The sequence below is a fragment of the Ascaphus truei genome, unplaced genomic scaffold (genome assembly GCF_040206685.1).
Source record: "Ascaphus truei isolate aAscTru1 unplaced genomic scaffold, aAscTru1.hap1 HAP1_SCAFFOLD_792, whole genome shotgun sequence".
Lineage (NCBI taxonomy): Eukaryota > Metazoa > Chordata > Amphibia > Anura > Ascaphidae > Ascaphus > Ascaphus truei.
The window spans coordinates 64,802-88,134 of record NW_027457127.1 but is presented as its reverse complement, the minus strand read 5'-3'; the positions used below and the strand labels follow the sequence as shown (position 1 = coordinate 88,134).

General features: G+C 52.7%; 1 protein-coding gene across 1 annotated transcript in view; it reads right to left on the bottom strand.

The window, feature by feature from the left end:
• The window catches only part of LOC142486227 (pyridoxal kinase-like), a 94,480-nt gene extending 71,478 nt beyond the window's left edge, over window positions 1-23,002 (bottom strand). The window contains 1 exon segment of the mRNA XM_075584866.1: window positions 22,781-23,002. The gene's annotated coding sequence lies outside the window, so the exon portion shown is untranslated.
• Between the last annotated feature and the right edge of the window lie 331 nt (window positions 23,003-23,333).

Sequence of the window (23,333 nt, the reverse complement as noted above, 5' to 3'; positions counted from 1 at the left end):
CAGCAAAACATGCAGCTTTACACTGCTACACAGAACCTGCAGCCCCTACGCAGCAAAACATGCAGCTTTACACTGCTACACAGAACCTGCAGCCCCTACACAGCAAAACATGCAGCTTTACACTGCTACACAGAACCTGCAGCCCCTACACAGCAAAACATGCAGCTTTACACCGCTACACAGAACCTGCAGCCCCTACACAGCAAAACATGCAGCTTTACACCTACACAGAGCCTGCAGCCCCTACACAGCAAAACAAGCAGCTTTACACTGCTACACAGAGCCTGCAGCCCCTACACAGCAAAACAAGCAGCTTTACACTGCTACACAGAGCCTGCAGCCCCTACACAGCAAAACATGCAGCTTTACACTGCTACACAGAACCTGCATCCCCTACACAGCAAAACATGCAGCTTTACACCTACACAGAACCTGCAGCCCCTACACAGCAAAACATGCAGCTTTACACTGCTACACAGAACCTGCAGCCCCTACACAGCAAAACATGCAGCTTTACACCTACACAGAACCTGCAGCCCCTACACAGCAAAACATGCAGCTTTACACTGCTACACAGAACCTGCAGCCCCTACACAGCAAAACATGCAGCTTTACACTGCTACACAGAACCTGCAGCCCCTACACAGCAAAACAAGCAGCTTTACACCTACACAGAACCTGCAGCCCCTACGCAGCAAAACATGCAGCTTTACACTGCTACACAGAACCTGCAGCCCCTACACAGCAAAACATGCAGCTTTACACCGCTACACAGAACCTGCAGCCCCTACACAGCAAAACATGCAGCTTTACACTGCTACACAGAACCTGCAGCCCCTACACAGCAAAACATGCAGCTTTACACCTACACAGAACCTGCAGCCCCTACACAGCAAAACATGCAGCTTTACACTGCTACACAGAACCTGCAGCCCCTACACAGCAAAACATGCAGCTTTACACCTACACAGAACCTGCAGCCCCTACACAGCAAAACAAGCAGCTTTACACTGCTACACAGAACCTGCAGCCCCTACACAGCAAAACATGCAGCTTTACACCGCTACACAGAACCTGCAGCCCCTACACAGCAAAACAAGCAGCTTTACACTGCTACACAGAACCTGCAGCCCCTACACAGCAAAACAAGCAGCTTTACACTGCTACACAGAACCTGCAGCCCCTACACAGCAAAACATGCAGCTTTACACCGCTACACAGAACCTGCAGCCCCTACACAGCAAAACATGCAGCTTTACACCGCTACACAGAACCTGCAGCCCCTACACAGCAAAACAAGCAGCTTTACACTGCTACACAGAGCCTGCAGCCCCTACACAGCAAAACAAGCAGCTTTACACTGCTACACAGAACCTGCAGCCCCTACACAGCAAAACAAGCAGCTTTACACCGCTACACAGAACCTGCAGCCCCTACACAGCAAAACATGCAGCTTTACACCTACACAGAGCCTGCAGCCCCTACACAGCAAAACATGCAGCTTTACACTGCTACACAGAACCTGCAGCCCCTACACAGCAAAACATGCAGCTTTACACTGCTACACAGAACCTGCAGCCCCTACACAGCAAAACAAGCAGCTTTACACTGCTACACAGAACCTGCAGCCCCTACACAGCAAAACATGCAGCTTTACACCGCTACACAGAACCTGCAGCCCCTACACAGCAAAACATGCAGCTTTACACCGCTACACAGAACCTGCAGCCCCTACACCGCAAAACAAGCAGCTTTACACCGCTACACAGAGCCTGCAGCCCCTACACAGCAAAACATGCAGCTTTACACCGCTACACAGAACCTGCAGCCCCTACACAGCAAAACATGCAGCTTTACACTGCTACACAGAACCTGCAGCCCCTACACAGCAAAACATGCAGCTTTACACCGCTACACAGAACCTGCAGCCCCTACACAGCAAAACATGCAGCTTTACACTGCTACACAGAACCTGCAGCCCCTACACAGCAAAACAAGCAGCTTTACACTGCTACACAGAACCTGCAGCCCCTACACAGCAAAACATGCAGCTTTACACCGCTACACAGAACCTGCAGCCCCTACACAGCAAAACATGCAGCTTTACACCTACACAGAACCTGCAGCCCCTACACAGCAAAACAAGCAGCTTTACACCGCTACACAGAACCTGCAGCCCCTACACAGCAAAACATGCAGCTTTACACCTACACAGAACCTGCAGCCCCTACGCAGCAAAACATGCAGCTTTACACTGCTACACAGAACCTGCAGCCCCTACGCAGCAAAACATGCAGCTTTACACTGCTACACAGAACCTGCAGCCCCTACACAGCAAAACATGCAGCTTTACACTGCTACACAGAACCTGCAGCCCCTACGCAGCAAAACATGCAGCTTTACACTGCTACACAGAACCTGCAGCCCCTACACAGCAAAACATGCAGCTTTACACTGCTACACAGAACCTGCAGCCCCTACACAGCAAAACATGCAGCTTTACACCTACACAGAACCTGCAGCCCCTACACAGCAAAACAAGCAGCTTTACACTGCTACACAGAACCTGCAGCCCCTACACAGCAAAACATGCAGCTTTACACCTACACAGAGCCTGCAGCCCCTACACAGCAAAACAAGCAGCTTTACACTGCTACACAGAGCCTGCAGCCCCTACACAGCAAAACAAGCAGCTTTACACTGCTACACAGAACCTGCAGCCCCTACACAGCAAAACATGCAGCTTTACACCTACACAGAACCTGCAGCCCCTACACAGCAAAACATGCAGCTTTACACCTACACAGAGCCTGCAGCCCCTACACAGCAAAACATGCAGCTTTACACTGCTACACAGAACCTGCATCCCCTACACAGCAAAACATGCAGCTTTACACCTACACAGAACCTGCAGCCCCTACACAGCAAAACATGCAGCTTTACACTGCTACACAGAACCTGCAGCCCCTACACAGCAAAACATGCAGCTTTACACCTACACAGAACCTGCAGCCCCTACACAGCAAAACATGCAGCTTTACACTGCTACACAGAACCTGCAGCCCCTACACAGCAAAACATGCAGCTTTACACTGCTACACAGAACCTGCAGCCCCTACACAGCAAAACAAGCAGCTTTACACCTACACAGAACCTGCAGCCCCTACGCAGCAAAACATGCAGCTTTACACTGCTACACAGAACCTGCAGCCCCTACACAGCAAAACAAGCAGCTTTACACTGCTACACAGAACCTGCAGCCCCTACACAGCAAAACAAGCAGCTTTACACCGCTACACAGAACCTGCAGCCCCTACACAGCAAAACAAGCAGCTTTACACTGCTACACAGAACCTGCAGCCCCTACACAGCAAAACATGCAGCTTTACACCGCTACACAGAACCTGCAGCCCCTACACAGCAAAACATGCAGCTTTACACTGCTACACAGAACCTGCAGCCCCTACACAGCAAAACAAGCAGCTTTACACTGCTACACAGAACCTGCAGCCCCTACACAGCAAAACATGCAGCTTTACACCGCTACACAGAACCTGCAGCCCCTACACAGCAAAACATGCAGCTTTACACCGCTACACAGAACCTGCAGCCCCTACACAGCAAAACAAGCAGCTTTACACTGCTACACAGAGCCTGCAGCCCCTACACAGCAAAACAAGCAGCTTTACACTGCTACACAGAACCTGCAGCCCCTACACAGCAAAACAAGCAGCTTTACACCGCTACACAGAACCTGCAGCCCCTACACAGCAAAACATGCAGCTTTACACCTACACAGAGCCTGCAGCCCCTACACAGCAAAACATGCAGCTTTACACTGCTACACAGAACCTGCAGCCCCTACACAGCAAAACATGCAGCTTTACACTGCTACACAGAACCTGCAGCCCCTACACAGCAAAACAAGCAGCTTTACACTGCTACACAGAACCTGCAGCCCCTACACAGCAAAACATGCAGCTTTACACCGCTACACAGAACCTGCAGCCCCTACACAGCAAAACATGCAGCTTTACACTGCTACACAGAACCTGCAGCCCCTACACAGCAAAACATGCAGCTTTACACCTACACAGAACCTGCAGCCCCTACACAGCAAAACAAGCAGCTTTACACTGCTACACAGAACCTGCAGCCCCTACACAGCAAAACATGCAGCTTTACACCGCTACACAGAACCTGCAGCCCCTACACAGCAAAACATGCAGCTTTACACCTACACAGAACCTGCAGCCCCTACACAGCAAAACATGCAGCTTTACACCGCTACACAGAACCTGCAGCCCCTACACAGCAAAACATGCAGCTTTACACCGCTACACAGAACCTGCAGCCCCTACACAGCAAAACAAGCAGCTTTACACCGCTACACAGAACCTGCAGCCCCTACACAGCAAAACATGCAGCTTTACACCTACACAGAACCTGCAGCCCCTACACAGCAAAACAAGCAGCTTTACACCGCTACACAGAACCTGCAGCCCCTACACAGCAAAACATGCAGCTTTACACCGCTACACAGAACCTGCAGCCCCTACACAGCAAAACATGCAGCTTTACACTGCTACACAGAACCTGCAGCCCCTACGCAGCAAAACATGCAGCTTTACACTGCTACACAGAACCTGCAGCCCCTACACAGCAAAACATGCAGCTTTACACTGCTACACAGAACCTGCAGCCCCTACACAGCAAAACATGCAGCTTTACACCGCTACACAGAGCCTGCAGCCCCTACACAGCAAAACATGCAGCTTTACACTGCTACACAGAACCTGCATCCCCTACACAGCAAAACATGCAGCTTTACACCTACACAGAACCTGCAGCCCCTACACAGCAAAACATGCAGCTTTACACTGCTACACAGAACCTGCAGCCCCTACACAGCAAAACATGCAGCTTTACACCTACACAGAACCTGCAGCCCCTACACAGCAAAACAAGCAGCTTTACACCGCTACACAGAACCTGCAGCCCCTACACAGCAAAACAAGCAGCTTTACACCTACACAGAGCCTGCAGCCCCTACACAGCAAAACATGCAGCTTTACACCGCTACACAGAACCTGCAGCCCCTACACAGCAAAACATGCAGCTTTACACTGCTACACAGAGCCTGCAGCCCCTACACAGCAAAACATGCAGCTTTACACCGCTACACAGAACCTGCAGCCCCTACACAGCAAAACATGCAGCTTTACACCTACACAGAACCTGCAGCCCCTACACAGCAAAACATGCAGCTTTACACCGCTACACAGAACCTGCAGCCCCTACACAGCAAAACATGCAGCTTTACACCGCTACACAGAGCCTGCAGCCCCTACACAGCAAAACAAGCAGCTTTACACCGCTACACAGAACCTGCAGCCCCTACACAGCAAAACATGCAGCTTTACACCGCTACACAGAACCTGCAGCCCCTACACAGCAAAACATGCAGCTTTACACCGCTACACAGAACCTGCAGCCCCTACACAGCAAAACAAGCAGCTTTACACCGCTACACAGAACCTGCAGCCCCTACACAGCAAAACAAGCAGCTTTACACCTACACAGAGCCTGCAGCCCCTACACAGCAAAACATGCAGCTTTACACCGCTACACAGAACCTGCAGCCCCTACACAGCAAAACATGCAGCTTTACACTGCTACACAGTACCTGCAGCCCCTACACAGCAAAACATGCAGCTTTACACCGCTACACAGAACCTGCAGCCCCTACACAGCAAAACAAGCAGCTTTACACTGCTACACAGAACCTGCAGCCCCTACACAGCAAAACAAGCAGCTTTACACTGCTACACAGAACCTGCAGCCCCTACACAGCAAAACATGCAGCTTTACACCGCTACACAGAACCTGCAGCCCCTACACAGCAAAACAAGCAGCTTTACACCTACACAGAGCCTGCAGCCCCTACACAGCAAAACATGCAGCTTTACACTGCTACACAGAACCTGCAGCCCCTACACAGCAAAACAAGCAGCTTTACACTGCTACACAGAACCTGCAGCCCCTACACAGCAAAACATGCAGCTTTACACTGCTACACAGTACCTGCAGCCCCTACACAGCAAAACATGCAGCTTTACACCTACACAGAGCCTGCAGCCCCTACACAGCAAAACATGCAGCTTTACACCGCTACACAGAGCCTGCAGCCCCTACACAGCAAAACATGCAGCTTTACACCGCTACACAGAGCCTGCAGCCCCTACACAGCAAAACATGCAGCTTTACACTGCTACACAGAACCTGCAGCCCCTACACAGCAAAACATGCAGCTTTACACTGCTACACAGAGCCTGCAGCCCCTACACAGCAAAACATGCAGCTTTACACCGCTACACAGAGCCTGCAGCCCCTACACAGCAAAACATGCAGCTTTACACCTACACAGAACCTGCAGCCCCTACACAGCAAAACATGCAGCTTTACACCGCTACACAGAACCTGCAGCCCCTACACAGCAAAACATGCAGCTTTACACCGCTACACAGAACCTGCAGCCCCTACACAGCAAAACATGCAGCTTTACACCTACACAGAACCTGCAGCCCCTACACAGCAAAACATGCAGCTTTACACCGCTACACAGTACCTGCAGCCCCTACACAGCAAAACATGCAGCTTTACACCGCTACACAGAGCCTGCAGCCCCTACACAGCAAAACATGCAGCTTTACACCGCTACACAGAACCTGCAGCCCCTACACAGCAAAACATGCAGCTTTACACCTACACAGAACCTGCAGCCCCTACACAGCAAAACAAGCAGCTTTACACCGCTACACAGAACCTGCAGCCCCTACACAGCAAAACATGCAGCTTTACACCGCTACACAGAACCTGCAGCCCCTACACAGCAAAACATGCAGCTTTACACTGCTACACAGAACCTGCAGCCCCTACGCAGCAAAACATGCAGCTTTACACTGCTACACAGAACCTGCAGCCCCTACACAGCAAAACATGCAGCTTTACACTGCTACACAGAACCTGCAGCCCCTACACAGCAAAACATGCAGCTTTACACCGCTACACAGAGCCTGCAGCCCCTACACAGCAAAACATGCAGCTTTACACTGCTACACAGAACCTGCATCCCCTACACAGCAAAACATGCAGCTTTACACCTACACAGAACCTGCAGCCCCTACACAGCAAAACATGCAGCTTTACACTGCTACACAGAACCTGCAGCCCCTACACAGCAAAACATGCAGCTTTACACCTACACAGAACCTGCAGCCCCTACACAGCAAAACAAGCAGCTTTACACCGCTACACAGAGCCTGCAGCCCCTACACAGCAAAACAAGCAGCTTTACACCTACACAGAGCCTGCAGCCCCTACACAGCAAAACATGCAGCTTTACACCGCTACACAGAACCTGCAGCCCCTACACAGCAAAACATGCAGCTTTACACCGCTACACAGAACCTGCAGCCCCTACACAGCAAAACAAGCAGCTTTACACTGCTACACAGAACCTGCAGCCCCTACACAGCAAAACATGCAGCTTTACACCGCTACACAGAACCTGCAGCCCCTACACAGCAAAACAAGCAGCTTTACACTGCTACACAGAACCTGCAGCCCCTACACAGCAAAACATGCAGCTTTACACTGCTACACAGAGCCTGCAGCCCCTACACAGCAAAACATGCAGCTTTACACTGCTACACAGAACCTGCAGCCCCTACACAGCAAAACATGCAGCTTTACACCTACACAGAACCTGCAGCCCCTACACAGCAAAACATGCAGCTTTACACCGCTACACAGAACCTGCAGCCCCTACACAGCAAAACATGCAGCTTTACACTGCTACACAGAACCTGCAGCCCCTACACAGCAAAACATGCAGCTTTACACCGCTACACAGAACCTGCAGCCCCTACACAGCAAAACATGCAGCTTTACACTGCTACACAGAACCTGCAGCCCCTACACAGCAAAACATGCAGCTTTACACCGCTACACAGAACCTGCAGCCCCTACACAGCAAAACATGCAGCTTTACACCGCTACACAGAACCTGCAGCCCCTACACAGCAAAACAAGCAGCTTTACACCTACACAGAACCTGCAGCCCCTACACAGCAAAACATGCAGCTTTACACTGCTACACAGAACCTGCAGCCCCTACACAGCAAAACAAGCAGCTTTACACCGCTACACAGAACCTGCAGCCCCTACACAGCAAAACATGCAGCTTTACACTGCTACACAGAACCTGCAGCCCCTACACAGCAAAACATGCAGCTTTACACTGCTACACAGAACCTGCAGCCCCTACACAGCAAAACATGCAGCTTTACACTGCTACACAGAGCCTGCAGCCCCTACACAGCAAAACATGCAGCTTTACACCTACACAGAACCTGCAGCCCCTACACAGCAAAACAAGCAGCTTTACACCGCTACACAGAGCCTGCAGCCCCTACACAGCAAAACAAGCAGCTTTACACCTACACAGAACCTGCAGCCCCTACACAGCAAAACATGCAGCTTTACACCTACACAGAACCTGCAGCCCCTACACAGCAAAACATGCAGCTTTACACCTACACAGAACCTGCAGCCCCTACACAGCAAAACAAGCAGCTTTACACCGCTACACAGAACCTGCAGCCCCTACACAGCAAAACATGCAGCTTTACACTGCTACACAGAACCTGCAGCCCCTACACAGCAAAACATGCAGCTTTACACCTACACAGAACCTGCAGCCCCTACACAGCAAAACATGCAGCTTTACACTGCTACACAGAGCCTGCAGCCCCTACACAGCAAAACAAGCAGCTTTACACCGCTACACAGAACCTGCAGCCCCTACACAGCAAAACATGCAGCTTTACACCTACACAGAGCCTGCAGCCCCTACACAGCAAAACAAGCAGCTTTACACCTACACAGAACCTGCAGCCCCTACACAGCAAAACATGCAGCTTTACACCTACACAGAGCCTGCAGCCCCTACACAGCAAAACATGCAGCTTTACACCTACACAGAGCCTGCAGCCCCTACACAGCAAAACAAGCAGCTTTACACCGCTACACAGAGCCTGCAGCCCCTACACAGCAAAACATGCAGCTTTACACCGCTACACAGAACCTGCAGCCCCTACACAGCAAAACATGCAGCTTTACACTGCTACACAGAACCTGCAGCCCCTACACAGCAAAACATGCAGCTTTACACCGCTACACAGAACCTGCAGCCCCTACACAGCAAAACATGCAGCTTTACACACCTACACAGAACCTGCAGCCCCTACACAGCAAAACAAGCAGCTTTACACCGCTACACAGAGCCTGCAGCCCCTACACAGCAAAACATGCAGCTTTACACCGCTACACAGAACCTGCAGCCCCTACACAGCAAAACATGCAGCTTTACACTGCTACACAGAACCTGCAGCCCCTACACAGCAAAACATGCAGCTTTACACCGCTACACAGAGCCTGCAGCCCCTACACAGCAAAACAAGCAGCTTTACACTGCTACACAGAACCTGCAGCCCCTACACAGCAAAACATGCAGCTTTACACTGCTACACAGAACCTGCAGCCCCTACACAGCAAAACAAGCAGCTTTACACCGCTACACAGAACCTGCAGCCCCTACACAGCAAAACATGCAGCTTTACACCTACACAGAGCCTGCAGCCCCTACACAGCAAAACATGCAGCTTTACACCGCTACACAGAACCTGCAGCCCCTACACAGCAAAACATGCAGCTTTACACTGCTACACAGAACCTGCAGCCCCTACACAGCAAAACATGCAGCTTTACACTGCTACACAGAACCTGCAGCCCCTACACAGCAAAACATGCAGCTTTACACCGCTACACAGAGCCTGCAGCCCCTACACAGCAAAACATGCAGCTTTACACTGCTACACAGAGCCTGCAGCCCCTACACAGCAAAACATGCAGCTTTACACCTACACAGAACCTGCAGCCCCTACACAGCAAAACAAGCAGCTTTACACCGCTACACAGAACCTGCAGCCCCTACACAGCAAAACATGCAGCTTTACACCGCTACACAGAACCTGCAGCCCCTACACAGCAAAACATGCAGCTTTACACCGCTACACAGAACCTGCAGCCCCTACACAGCAAAACATGCAGCTTTACACTGCTACACAGAACCTGCAGCCCCTACACAGCAAAACAAGCAGCTTTACACCGCTACACAGAACCTGCAGCCCCTACACAGCAAAACATGCAGCTTTACACTGCTACACAGAACCTGCAGCCCCTACACAGCAAAACAAGCAGCTTTACACTGCTACACAGAACCTGCAGCCCATACACAGCAAAACATGCAGCTTTACACCGCTACACAGAACCTGCAGCCCCTACACAGCAAAACATGCAGCTTTACACCGCTACACAGAACCTGCAGCCCCTACACAGAACCTGCAGCCCCTACACAGAACCTGCAGCCCCTACACAGCAAAACATGCAGCTTTACACCGCTACACAGAGCCTGCAGCCCCTACACAGCAAAACATGCAGCTTTACACCGCTACACAGAGCCTGCAGCCCCTACACAGCAAAACATGCAGCTTTACACCGCTACACAGAACCTGCAGCCCCTACACAGCAAAACAAGCAGCTTTACACCTACACAGAACCTGCAGCCCCTACACAGCAAAACATGCAGCTTTACACCGCTACACAGAACCTGCAGCCCCTACACAGCAAAACATGCAGCTTTACACTGCTACACAGAACCTGCAGCCCCTACACAGCAAAACATGCAGCTTTACACCTACACAGAACCTGCAGCCCCTACACAGCAAAACAAGCAGCTTTACACCGCTACACAGAACCTGCAGCCCCTACACAGCAAAACATGCAGCTTTACACTGCTACACAGAACCTGCAGCCCCTACACAGCAAAACAAGCAGCTTTACACTGCTACACAGAACCTGCAGCCCCTACACAGCAAAACATGCAGCTTTACACCGCTACACAGAACCTGCAGCCCCTACACAGCAAAACAAGCAGCTTTACACCGCTACACAGAACCTGCAGCCCCTACACAGCAAAACAAGCAGCTTTACACCTACACAGAGCCTGCAGCCCCTACACAGCAAAACATGCAGCTTTACACTGCTACACAGAACCTGCAGCCCCTACACAGCAAAACATGCAGCTTTACACCTACACAGAGCCTGCAGCCCCTACACAGCAAAACATGCAGCTTTACACTGCTACACAGAACCTGCAGCCCCTACACAGCAAAACATGCAGCTTTACACTGCTACACAGAACCTGCAGCCCCTACACAGCAAAACAAGCAGCTTTACACTGCTACACAGAGCCTGCAGCCCCTACACAGCAAAACAAGCAGCTTTACACTGCTACACAGAACCTGCAGCCCCTACACAGCAAAACAAGCAGCTTTACACTGCTACACAGAACCTGCAGCCCCTACACAGCAAAACATGCAGCTTTACACCTACACAGAACCTGCAGCCCCTACACAGCAAAACATGCAGCTTTACACCGCTACACAGAGCCTGCAGCCCCTACACAGCAAAACATGCAGCTTTACACTGCTACACAGAGCCTGCAGCCCCTACACAGCAAAACAAGCAGCTTTACACTGCTACACAGAACCTGCAGCCCCTACACAGCAAAACATGCAGCTTTACACTGCTACACAGAACCTGCAGCCCCTACACAGCAAAACATGCAGCTTTACACCGCTACACAGAACCTGCAGCCCCTACACAGCAAAACAAGCAGCTTTACACTGCTACACAGAGCCTGCAGCCCCTACACAGCAAAACATGCAGCTTTACACTGCTACACAGAACCTGCAGCCCCTACACAGCAAAACATGCAGCTTTACACCGCTACACAGAACCTGCAGCCCCTACACAGCAAAACATGCAGCTTTACACCGCTACACAGAACCTGCAGCCCCTACACAGCAAAACATGCAGCTTTACACTGCTACACAGAACCTGCAGCCCCTACACAGCAAAACATGCAGCTTTACACCGCTACACAGAACCTGCAGCCCCTACACAGCAAAACAAGCAGCTTTACACTGCTACACAGAACCTGCAGCCCCTACACAGCAAAACAAGCAGCTTTACACCTACACAGAACCTGCAGCCCCTACACAGCAAAACAAGCAGCTTTACACCTACACAGAGCCTGCAGCCCCTACACAGCAAAACAAGCAGCTTTACACCGCTACACAGAACCTGCAGCCCCTACACAGCAAAACATGCAGCTTTACACTGCTACACAGAACCTGCAGCCCCTACACAGCAAAACATGCAGCTTTACACTGCTACACAGAACCTGCAGCCCCTACACAGCAAAACATGCAGCTTTACACTGCTACACAGAACCTGCAGCCCCTACACAGCAAAACATGCAGCTTTACACCTACACAGAACCTGCAGCCCCTACACAGCAAAACATGCAGCTTTACACCGCTACACAGAGCCTGCAGCCCCTACACAGCAAAACATGCAGCTTTACACTGCTACACAGAGCCTGCAGCCCCTACACAGCAAAACATGCAGCTTTACACCGCTACACAGAACCTGCAGCCCCTACACAGCAAAACATGCAGCTTTACACCTACACAGAGCCTGCAGCCCCTACACAGCAAAACAAGCAGCTTTACACTGCTACACAGAACCTGCAGCCCCTACACAGCAAAACATGCAGCTTTACACCGCTACACAGAACCTGCAGCCCCTACACAGCAAAACATGCAGCTTTACACTGCTACACAGAACCTGCAGCCCCTACACAGCAAAACATGCAGCTTTACACTGCTACACAGAGCCTGCAGCCCCTACACAGCAAAACATGCAGCTTTACACTGCTACACAGAACCTGCAGCCCCTACACAGCAAAACATGCAGCTTTACACTGCTACACAGAACCTGCAGCCCCTACACAGCAAAACATGCAGCTTTACACTGCTACACAGAACCTGCAGCCCCTACACAGCAAAACAAGCAGCTTTACACTGCTACACAGAACCTGCAGCCCCTACACAGCAAAACATGCAGCTTTACACCGCTACACAGAACCTGCAGCCCCTACACAGCAAAACAAGCAGCTTTACACCTACACAGAACCTGCAGCCCCTACACAGCAAAACATGCAGCTTTACACTGCTACACAGAGCCTGCAGCCCCTACACAGCAAAACATGCAGCTTTACACCTACACAGAACCTGCAGCCCCTACACAGCAAAACATGCAGCTTTACACCTACACAGAACCTGCAGCCCCTACACAGCAAAACATGCAGCTTTACACTGCTACACAGAGCCTGCAGCCCCTACACAGCAAAACAAGCAGCTTTACACTGCTACACAGAACCTGCAGCCCCTACACAGCAAAACATGCAGCTTTACACCTACACAGAGCCTGCAGCCCCTACACAGCAAAACATGCAGCTTTACACCTACACAGAACCTGCAGCCCCTACACAGCAAAACATGCAGCTTTACACTGCTACACAGAGCCTGCAGCCCCTACACAGCAAAACATGCAGCTTTACACTGCTACACAGAACCTGCAGCCCCTACACAGCAAAACAAGCAGCTTTACACTGCTACACAGAGCCTGCAGCCCCTACACAGCAAAACAAGCAGCTTTACACTGCTACACAGAACCTGCAGCCCCTACACAGCAAAACAAGCAGCTTTACACTGCTACACAGAACCTGCAGCCCCTACACAGCAAAACATGCAGCTTTACACTGCTACACAGAACCTGCAGCCCCTACACAGCAAAACATGCAGCTTTACACTGCTACACAGAACCTGCAGCCCCTACACAGCAAAACATGCAGCTTTACACTACTACACAGAACCTGCAGCCCCTACACAGCAAAACATGCAGCTTTACACCGCTACACAGAACCTGCAGCCCCTACACAGCAAAACATGCAGCTTTACACTGCTACACAGAACCTGCAGCCCCTACACAGCAAAACATGCAGCTTTACACCGCTACACAGAACCTGCAGCCCCTACACAGCAAAACAAGCAGCTTTACACTGCTACACAGAACCTGCAGCCCCTACACAGCAAAACAAGCAGCTTTACACTGCTACACAGAACCTGCAGCCCCTACACAGCAAAACATGCAGCTTTACACCGCTACACAGAACCTGCAGCCCCTACACAGCAAAACAAGCAGCTTTACACCTACACAGAACCTGCAGCCCCTACACAGCAAAACAAGCAGCTTTACACTGCTACACAGAACCTGCAGCCCCTACACAGCAAAACATGCAGCTTTACACCGCTACACAGAGCCTGCAGCCCCTACACAGCAAAACAAGCAGCTTTACACCTACACAGAGCCTGCAGCCCCTACACAGCAAAACATGCAGCTTTACACCGCTACACAGAACCTGCAGCCCCTACACAGCAAAACATGCAGCTTTACACTACTACACAGAACCTGCAGCCCCTACACAGCAAAACATGCAGCTTTACACTGCTACACAGAACCTGCAGCCCCTACACAGCAAAACAAGCAGCTTTACACCTACACAGAACCTGCAGCCCCTACACAGCAAAACATGCAGCTTTACACCGCTACACAGAACCTGCAGCCCCTACACAGCAAAACATGCAGCTTTACACCTACACAGAACCTGCAGCCCCTACACAGCAAAACATGCAGCTTTACACTGCTACACAGAGCCTGCAGCCCCTACACAGCAAAACATGCAGCTTTACACTGCTACACAGAACCTGCAGCCCCTACACAGCAAAACAAGCAGCTTTACACTGCTACACAGAACCTGCAGCCCCTACACAGCAAAACATGCAGCTTTACACCGCTACACAGAGCCTGCAGCCCCTACACAGCAAAACAAGCAGCTTTACACTGCTACACAGAACCTGCAGCCCCTACACAGCAAAACAAGCAGCTTTACACTGCTACACAGAACCTGCAGCCCCTACACAGCAAAACATGCAGCTTTACACTGCTACACAGAACCTGCAGCCCCTACACAGCAAAACATGCAGCTTTACACTGCTACACAGAACCTGCAGCCCCTACACAGCAAAACATGCAGCTTTACACTACTACACAGAACCTGCAGCCCCTACACAGCAAAACATGCAGCTTTACACCGCTACACAGAACCTGCAGCCCCTACACAGCAAAACATGCAGCTTTACACTGCTACACAGAACCTGCAGCCCCTACACAGCAAAACATGCAGCTTTACACCGCTACACAGAACCTGCAGCCCCTACACAGCAAAACAAGCAGCTTTACACTGCTACACAGAACCTGCAGCCCCTACACAGCAAAACATGCAGCTTTACACCGCTACACAGAACCTGCAGCCCCTACACAGCAAAACATGCAGCTTTACACCGCTACACAGAACCTGCAGCCCCTACACAGCAAAACATGCAGCTTTACACCGCTACACAGAACCTGCAGCCCCTACACAGCAAAACAAGCAGCTTTACACCTACACAGAACCTGCAGCCCCTACACAGCAAAACAAGCAGCTTTACACTGCTACACAGAACCTGCAGCCCCTACACAGCAAAACATGCAGCTTTACACCGCTACACAGAGCCTGCAGCCCCTACACAGCAAAACAAGCAGCTTTACACCGCTACACAGAACCTGCAGCCCCTACACAGCAAAACATGCAGCTTTACACTGCTACACAGAACCTGCAGCCCCTACACAGCAAAACAAGCAGCTTTACACCGCTACACAGAACCTGCAGCCCCTACACAGCAAAACATGCAGCTTTACACCGCTACACAGAACCTGCAGCCCCTACACAGCAAAACATGCAGCTTTACACCGCTACACAGAACCTGCAGCCCCTACACAGCAAAACAAGCAGCTTTACACCGCTACACAGAGCCTGCAGCCCCTACACAGCAAAACAAGCAGCTTTACACCGCTACACAGAACCTGCAGCCCCTACACAGCAAAACATGCAGCTTTACACTGCTACACAGAACCTGCAGCCCCTACACAGCAAAACATGCAGCTTTACACCGCTACACAGAACCTGCAGCCCCTACACAGCAAAACATGCAGCTTTACACTGCTACACAGAACCTGCAGCCCCTACACCGCAAAACAAGCAGCTTTACACCTACACAGAACCTGCAGCCCCTACACAGCAAAACATGCAGCTTTACACCGCTACACAGAACCTGCAGCCCCTACACAGCAAAACATGCAGCTTTACACCGCTACACAGAACCTGCAGCCCCTACACAGCAAAACATGCAGCTTTACACTGCTACACAGAACCTGCAGCCCCTACACAGCAAAACATGCAGCTTTACACCTACACAGAACCTGCAGCCCCTACACAGCAAAACATGCAGCTTTACACTGCTACACAGAACCTGCAGCCCCTACACAGCAAAACAAGCAGCTTTACACTGCTACACAGAACCTGCAGCCCCTACACAGCAAAACATGCAGCTTTACACCGCTACACAGAGCCTGCAGCCCCTACACAGCAAAACAAGCAGCTTTACACTGCTACACAGAACCTGCAGCCCCTACGCAGCAAAACAAGCAGCTTTAAAACAGCAACAGTAAAAAAGGCAGCAGCACTGCTACAGACAGTGCACTATACACAGAACTTTCACTGCCCTTTTCTGCACAGCTACACAGTGAGGAGCTACCATCCCACCTGCCTCGTGCCACGTTCCCACGGCTAGCGCCACCAAGGGCCACACCACCGGACATCTGCCAGGACACGGGTCAGAGCCACCGGACACCTGTAAGTACAGCTACCCCTACGCTGACGCTGCAAGACACCGACAGGCACTATCTGAGACAGTCGCCCATCGCTGACGCAGGTAACGGACCGCATGCCACACGCACTGGCTAAAGGCCTACACACACCTACAGCATGGCAGACCTCAGAGCCTCACCAGACATCACGCAGGAGAGTGACCACTCAGACACAGAGACCGCTGCAGGACTGCAACAGGCGCAAGGCCCAAACGGACAGTCACACTAACACAAAAGCGAAAAATATGAGGCCGACATTGAAGCGCACTGCGCTAAATTAGAAAAGGCCTGGGAAAAAAAACACTTGGAATACGCAATGTCGCCGGCAATTATGTACAACAGCTCGAGCAGGCAATAACTCAATTAAGGACTGATCACTCGTGCTACCAGGAGCAGTCAGAGGCATACGCCACTTACCTGACCAGGGCCAACACCAGCGAAAGCCTGCAAGAAAGGGACCTACAGAGTAACATTGACCTGACACGCGACAGCCGCGTGCGGACCGCGATCACAGAAACTGCGAGTAGGAGAAAGGACCTGGCACTGGAGACCCCATCGCAGCGCTCCAGCACATCCAGGCGCTCATCAAGGGCCGCTACATCAGTGCAGTCTAATGTGTCCAGCGCAAGCGCTACGAAGGCGCGAGCCACCGCAGAGGCCACACACGCTCAGAAAGAGGCAGCCATGAAACTAGAAAGGGCCCGCATAGAAGAGGAGGAGCAGACCGCTACTGCCACCGTTGCGCGTAAAATGACAGGAGGTGGACGTGAACCTAGAAGCCGTAAATCAAGAGAGGGAAGCTGCTGACGCCATAGCCCAAGCCGAAGTCCTAGAAGCGGCCGCGAGACAGGACGGCGGGGAGCGACCGTACAGTCTGATAGCCCCAGAGGATCCGACCCAACGCACTGAAGACTACGTAAGGAGCCTCTTCAGCGTAAACACCAGCGCGCCATCTCAACACGACGAGGGAGACGGCACATATGCCGAAGACTTACTCGGTCCACGTGGAGAGGATGCTGTTCCTTCAAGGGTACACGCAACCTGGGTTAGGCACAGCTGCAACAGTGATCCACACGCCAGCACGCACACGGATGCACCACAACAGGCTCGCAATCCAGGTACGCCCACGCGGAGAAACAGATTCTCACACTGACCAGCAGTCATCACACGGCCACACCAAGGAAGAGGCGACCTCAGGGCCCCTCCGGCAACCACATCAGAACGCGACCAACACACCGATGCATCAGGCCTGACAGACATGGGCAAGTACATGATCCGGCGTGACATGGTGCAAACAGGACCAACAAACTTCGACGACCGTCCTGAGAATTACCACATATGGAAGTTCACATTCAAGGACACGATCAAGAGTCTGGGCTTCTCCGAGAGGGAAGAACTCGGCCTACTAACCAAATGGCTGGGGAAATAATCCGTGGAACATGCGAAGAGGCTCAGGGCAGCGACCGTGAACCACCCCCAAGTAGGTTTTTACCTAGTATGGGAAAGGCTAGAGGAGTGCTATGGTAGCCCCGAAGCAGTCGAAGACGAACTCTTCAAGAGAGTTGACGACTTTCCCAGAATTACAGCCAAAGACTACTCGAAGTTACGAGAGCTGGGGATCTGCTGCAGGAGCTGGAGTCTGCAAGAACAGACCAATCCCTAACAGGTCTCAACGTCCTGGACTCAGCTCGCGGAGTGAGGCCCACCTTGGAGAAGCTACCCTACAACCTCCAAGAAAGATGGACGTCACAAGGCTCCAAATACAAAAGGGAGAAGCAAGTCGCCTTCCCTCCCTTCTCATTCTTCTTGAGCTTCATTCGCGAAGCAGCAAGAACAAGAAACGATCCCAGCTTCATCCTAGGCACATCAACTGTACCCAGCGTGAGCAGCCTAAAGAATGAAGGACCGGTGACAAGATACGGCAGCACCAGAACGCCTATCTCGATCCACAGGACAGACGTGTCCCCTGAAACATCTACATGTCCCAATCATTCTACCGCTCCAAGCAGGGGACCCAAATAGGGAATGCCCCATACACAAGAAGCCACGCCCACTTAACAAGTGCTTCGGGTTCAGGATGAAGTCCATAGAGGAACGCAAGAAGTTAATCGGAGAGTTTGGAGTTTGCTTCAGGTGTCCTGCGATTCCACAACCCATCTAGCCAAAGACTGTAAAGAAGCCATCAAATGTGTAGTGTGCACCATCTAAGTGCCAGCAATCACCAATACGAGGACTTTACTGTAGTTCCAGTATCTACATATCCTGAATCGCCAAGTATTCTGACACCAGCAATGCTCCTAACACCAAAGGTAGGAGACATCCCTACCCCAGTCAGAGACATTAATACAAAAGCCATGTATAAACGCCAGTGGAGCTAGGTGCAACGCCTCGATAACACACTTTGGGACCGCTGGAGGCGCGAGTATCCTGTGACACCTCAGGAATGCCACAAATGGCAAGCTGTCCAATCAGACATTCACGAATGAGACATTGTTCTCTTAAAAGGAGAACGGACTAACCATTCTATAGACTCTGAAAGACATTGTGGAGCACTCAGCTAGCCTGAACAGTGCGCCCACCTGACATCCCTTGCAAGGAACCTTGGAGCCAGTGGTATCGGCCTGGTATCACACCGGGATGTGGACATGTCATGTTATGTATTGTTATGTATTTACATATGTTCCACATAATCTTGTTATAGTGGTATCTCCAGATACCAGACGGGGAGAGTCCTGGAACAGGATTGTCTATTTCAGTTCCCCGCCCGCCCCCCATTGTTGCTAGCCCTTTATTTGGATGTAAGCTTTCCTTGCAGCTATTACTACTAGTGCAGGGGGGAATGGATACATTTAGATACTTCCCAATTCTCCAGCCTGCTAGAAGTTGGTTGCTGTGACAACCCCTTTAATTCCCCTGGCTAAAGGACTTTTCCATACTCCCCTGTCTGTATTCACAGGTAGCTTAGCCCTGTCCCTATTCCTGTGTGACAAACATTACCCACTTCCTTTCTTACCCAGCTACTGAGTGAGTGCTCCCATTCTTACTTACTCCCTTCCAAAGCAATCCGTGTGCCTGTCCCTTGATACAGAAGCACTTCACACAGAGAAGCCCTCTCTACCCACACAACACACAGAGAAGCCCTCTCTACCCACACAACACACAGAGAAGCCCTCTCTACCCACACAACACACAGAGAAGCCCTCTCTACCCACACAACACACAGAGAAGCCCTCTCTACCCACACAACACACAGAGAAGCCCTCTCTACCCACACAACACACAGAGAAGCCCTCTCTACCCACACAACACACAGAGAAGCCCTCTCTACCCACACAACACACAGAGAAGCCCCCTCTACCCACACAACACACAGAGAAGCCCCCTCTACCCACACAACACACAGAGAAGCCCTCTCTACCCACACAACACACAGAGAAGCCCTCTCTACCCACACAACACACAGAGAAGCCCTCTCTACCCACACAACACACAGAGAAGCCCTCTCTACCCACACAACACACAGAGAAGCCCCCTCTACCCACACAACACACAGAGAAGCCCTCTCTACCCACACAACACACAGAGAAGCCCCCTCTACCCACACAACACACAGAGAAGCCCTCTCTACCCACACAACACACAGAGAAGCCCTCTCTACCCACACAACACACAGAGAAGCCCCCTCTACCCACACAACACACAGAGAAGCCCTCTCTAACCACACAACACACAGAGAAGCCCCCTCTACCCACACAACACACAGAGAAGCCCTCTGTACCCACACAACACACAGAGAAGCCCTCTCTACCCACACAACACACAGAGAAGCCCTCTCTACCCACACAACACACAGAGAAGCCCCCTCTACCCACACAACACACAGAGAAGCCCTCTCTACCCACACAACACACAGAGAAGCCCTCTCTACCCACACAACACACAGAGAAGCCCTCTCTACCCACACAACACACAGAGAAGCCCCCTCTACCCACACAACACACAGAGAAGCCCTCTCTACCCACACAACACACAGAGAAGCCCTCTCTACCCACACAACACACAGAGAAGCCCCCTCTACCCACACAACACACAGAGAAGCCCTCTCTACCCACACAACACACAGAGAAGCCCTCTCTACCCACACAACACACAGAGAAGCCCTCTCTACCCACACAACACACAGAGAAGCCCCCTCTACCCACACAACACACAGAGAAGCCCCCTCTACCCACACAACGACACAGGAACCTTTCATTTCTGTAACTCCCTCAATAAAGTTAAGAAAAGACAAAAGGACGTGTTGTGCTTCCAAAGGGGGATGAGTTCAGCTATCTGGCCATACTTATATCTACAGTAGCATATACCCTGTGTCTACTGAATAGTATGAGAGGGGGGAGAGAGTATGAGGGAATGCGAGAGAGAGCGAGGTGTAGAGCATGAGCGCGCGAGAGGGGGGGGGCAGAGCGGGAGAGAGGGGGGGGCAGAGCGCGAGAGAGAGAGGGGGCAGAGCGGGAGAGAGGGGGGGGGCAGAGCGGGAGAGAGGGGGGGGCAGAGCGCGAGAGAGGGGGGGGCAGAGCGCGAGAGAGGGGGGGGCAGAGCGCGAGAGAGAGAGGGGGCAGAGCGCGAGAGAGGGGGGGGGCAGAGCGCGAGAGAGGGGGGGGCAGAGCGCGAGAGAGGGGGGGCAGAGCGCGAGAGAGGGGGGGGCAGAGCGCGAGAGAGGGGGGGGGCAGAGCGCGAGAGAGGGGGGGGCAGAGCGGGAAAGGGAGAGGGGGCAGAGCGGGAAAGAGAGAGGGGGCAGAGCGGGAGAGAGAGAGGGGGCAGAGCGGGAGAGGGAGAGGGGGCAGAGCGGGAGAGAGAGAGGACGCAGAGCGGGAAAGGGAGAGGACGCAGAGCGGGAAAGGGAGAGGGGGCAGAGCGGGAGAGAGAGAGGGGGCAGAGCGCGAGAGAGAGAGGGGGCAGAGCGGGAGAGAGGGGGCAGAGCGGGAGAGAGAGAGGGGGCAGAGCGGGAAAGGGAGAGGGGGCAGAGCGGGAAAGGGAGAGGGGGCAGAGCGGGAAAGAGAGAGGGGGCAGAGCGGGAAAGAGAGAGGGGGCAGAGCGGGAAAGGGAGAGGGGGCAGAGCGGGAAAGGGAGAGGGGGCAGAGCGGGAAAGAGAGAGGGGGCAGAGCGGGAAAGAGAGAGGGGGCAGAGCGGGAAAGGGAGAGGGGGCAGAGCGGGAAAGAGAGAGGGGGCAGAGCGGGAGAGAGGGGGGGGGGCAGAGCGGGAAAGAGAGAGGGGGCAGAGCGGGAAAGAGAGAGGGGGCAGAGCGGGAAAGAGAGAGGGGGCAGAGCGGGAAAGAGAGAGGGGGCAGAGCGGGAAAGGGAGAGGGGGCAGAGCGGGAAAGAGAGAGGGGGCAGAGCGGGAAAGGGAGAGGGGGCAGAGCGGGAAAGAGAGAGGGGGCAGAGCGGGAAAGAGAGAGGGGGCAGAGCGGGAAAGAGAGAGGGGACAGAGTAGGAGACGGAGAGGGGGCAGAGAGGGAGAGAGGGGGGAGAGTATGAGAGAGGGGGGCAGAGTATGAGAGGGGGGGCAGAGTATGAGAGGGGGGGCAGAGTATGAGAGGGGGGGCAGAGTATGAGAGGGGGGGCAGAGTATGAGACGGGGGGCAGAGTATGAGAGGGGGGGCAGAGTATGAGAGGGGGGGCAGAGTATGAGAGGGGGGGCAGAGTATCAGAGGGGGGGGCAGAGTATGAGAGGAGGGGCAGAGCAGGAAAGAGAGAGGGGGCAGAGTAGGAGACGGAGAGGGGGAAGAGTATGAGAGGGAGAGAGGGGGGAGAGTATGAGAGAGGGGGGCAGAGTATGAGAGGGGGGGGCAGAATATGAGGGTATGAGGGGGGAGAGTATGAGAGAGGGTATGAGGGGGGAGAGTATGAGGGGAGCAGAGCATGAGAGGGGGACAGGCACTCACTGATCAGAGAGACAGCTGCGCGGGGCTCAGGGACACCTCCTCATGACAGCGGATCAGAGTGACAGCGCGAGCTCTGAGCAGGCACTGCGCGGACACCCTGCCGGCTCTGGGCCTTTGAGCGTGAGAAACCAACGGAGGGGTCCTCGGTGTAGTGACGTAACATGAAACCGCCCTATCCGATGCACAAGCGGTCTAAAGACGCAATCCGGCCAGAAGCGGCCATGTTTGATATGGGCAGAATGCCCTGAGTTCCAGCCAATCCGCAGAGCTATAGGAAAACACGTGACCCCCAGAGTGTCACAAATACACACGTGACTGATATCACAAGACAGCTGCTACTGCTCCCATTACAGGCAGGGTCAGGAGGTCACATGGCAGCAGGGTCAGGAGGTCGCATTGCGGGCAGGGTCAGGAGGTCGCATTGCGGGCAGGGTCAGGAGGTCGCATTGCAGCAGCGTCAGGAGGTCACATTGCGGGCAGGTTCAGGGGTCACATTGCGAGCAGGGTCAGGAGGTCGCATTGCGGGCAGGGTCAGAAGGTCGCATTGCTGGCA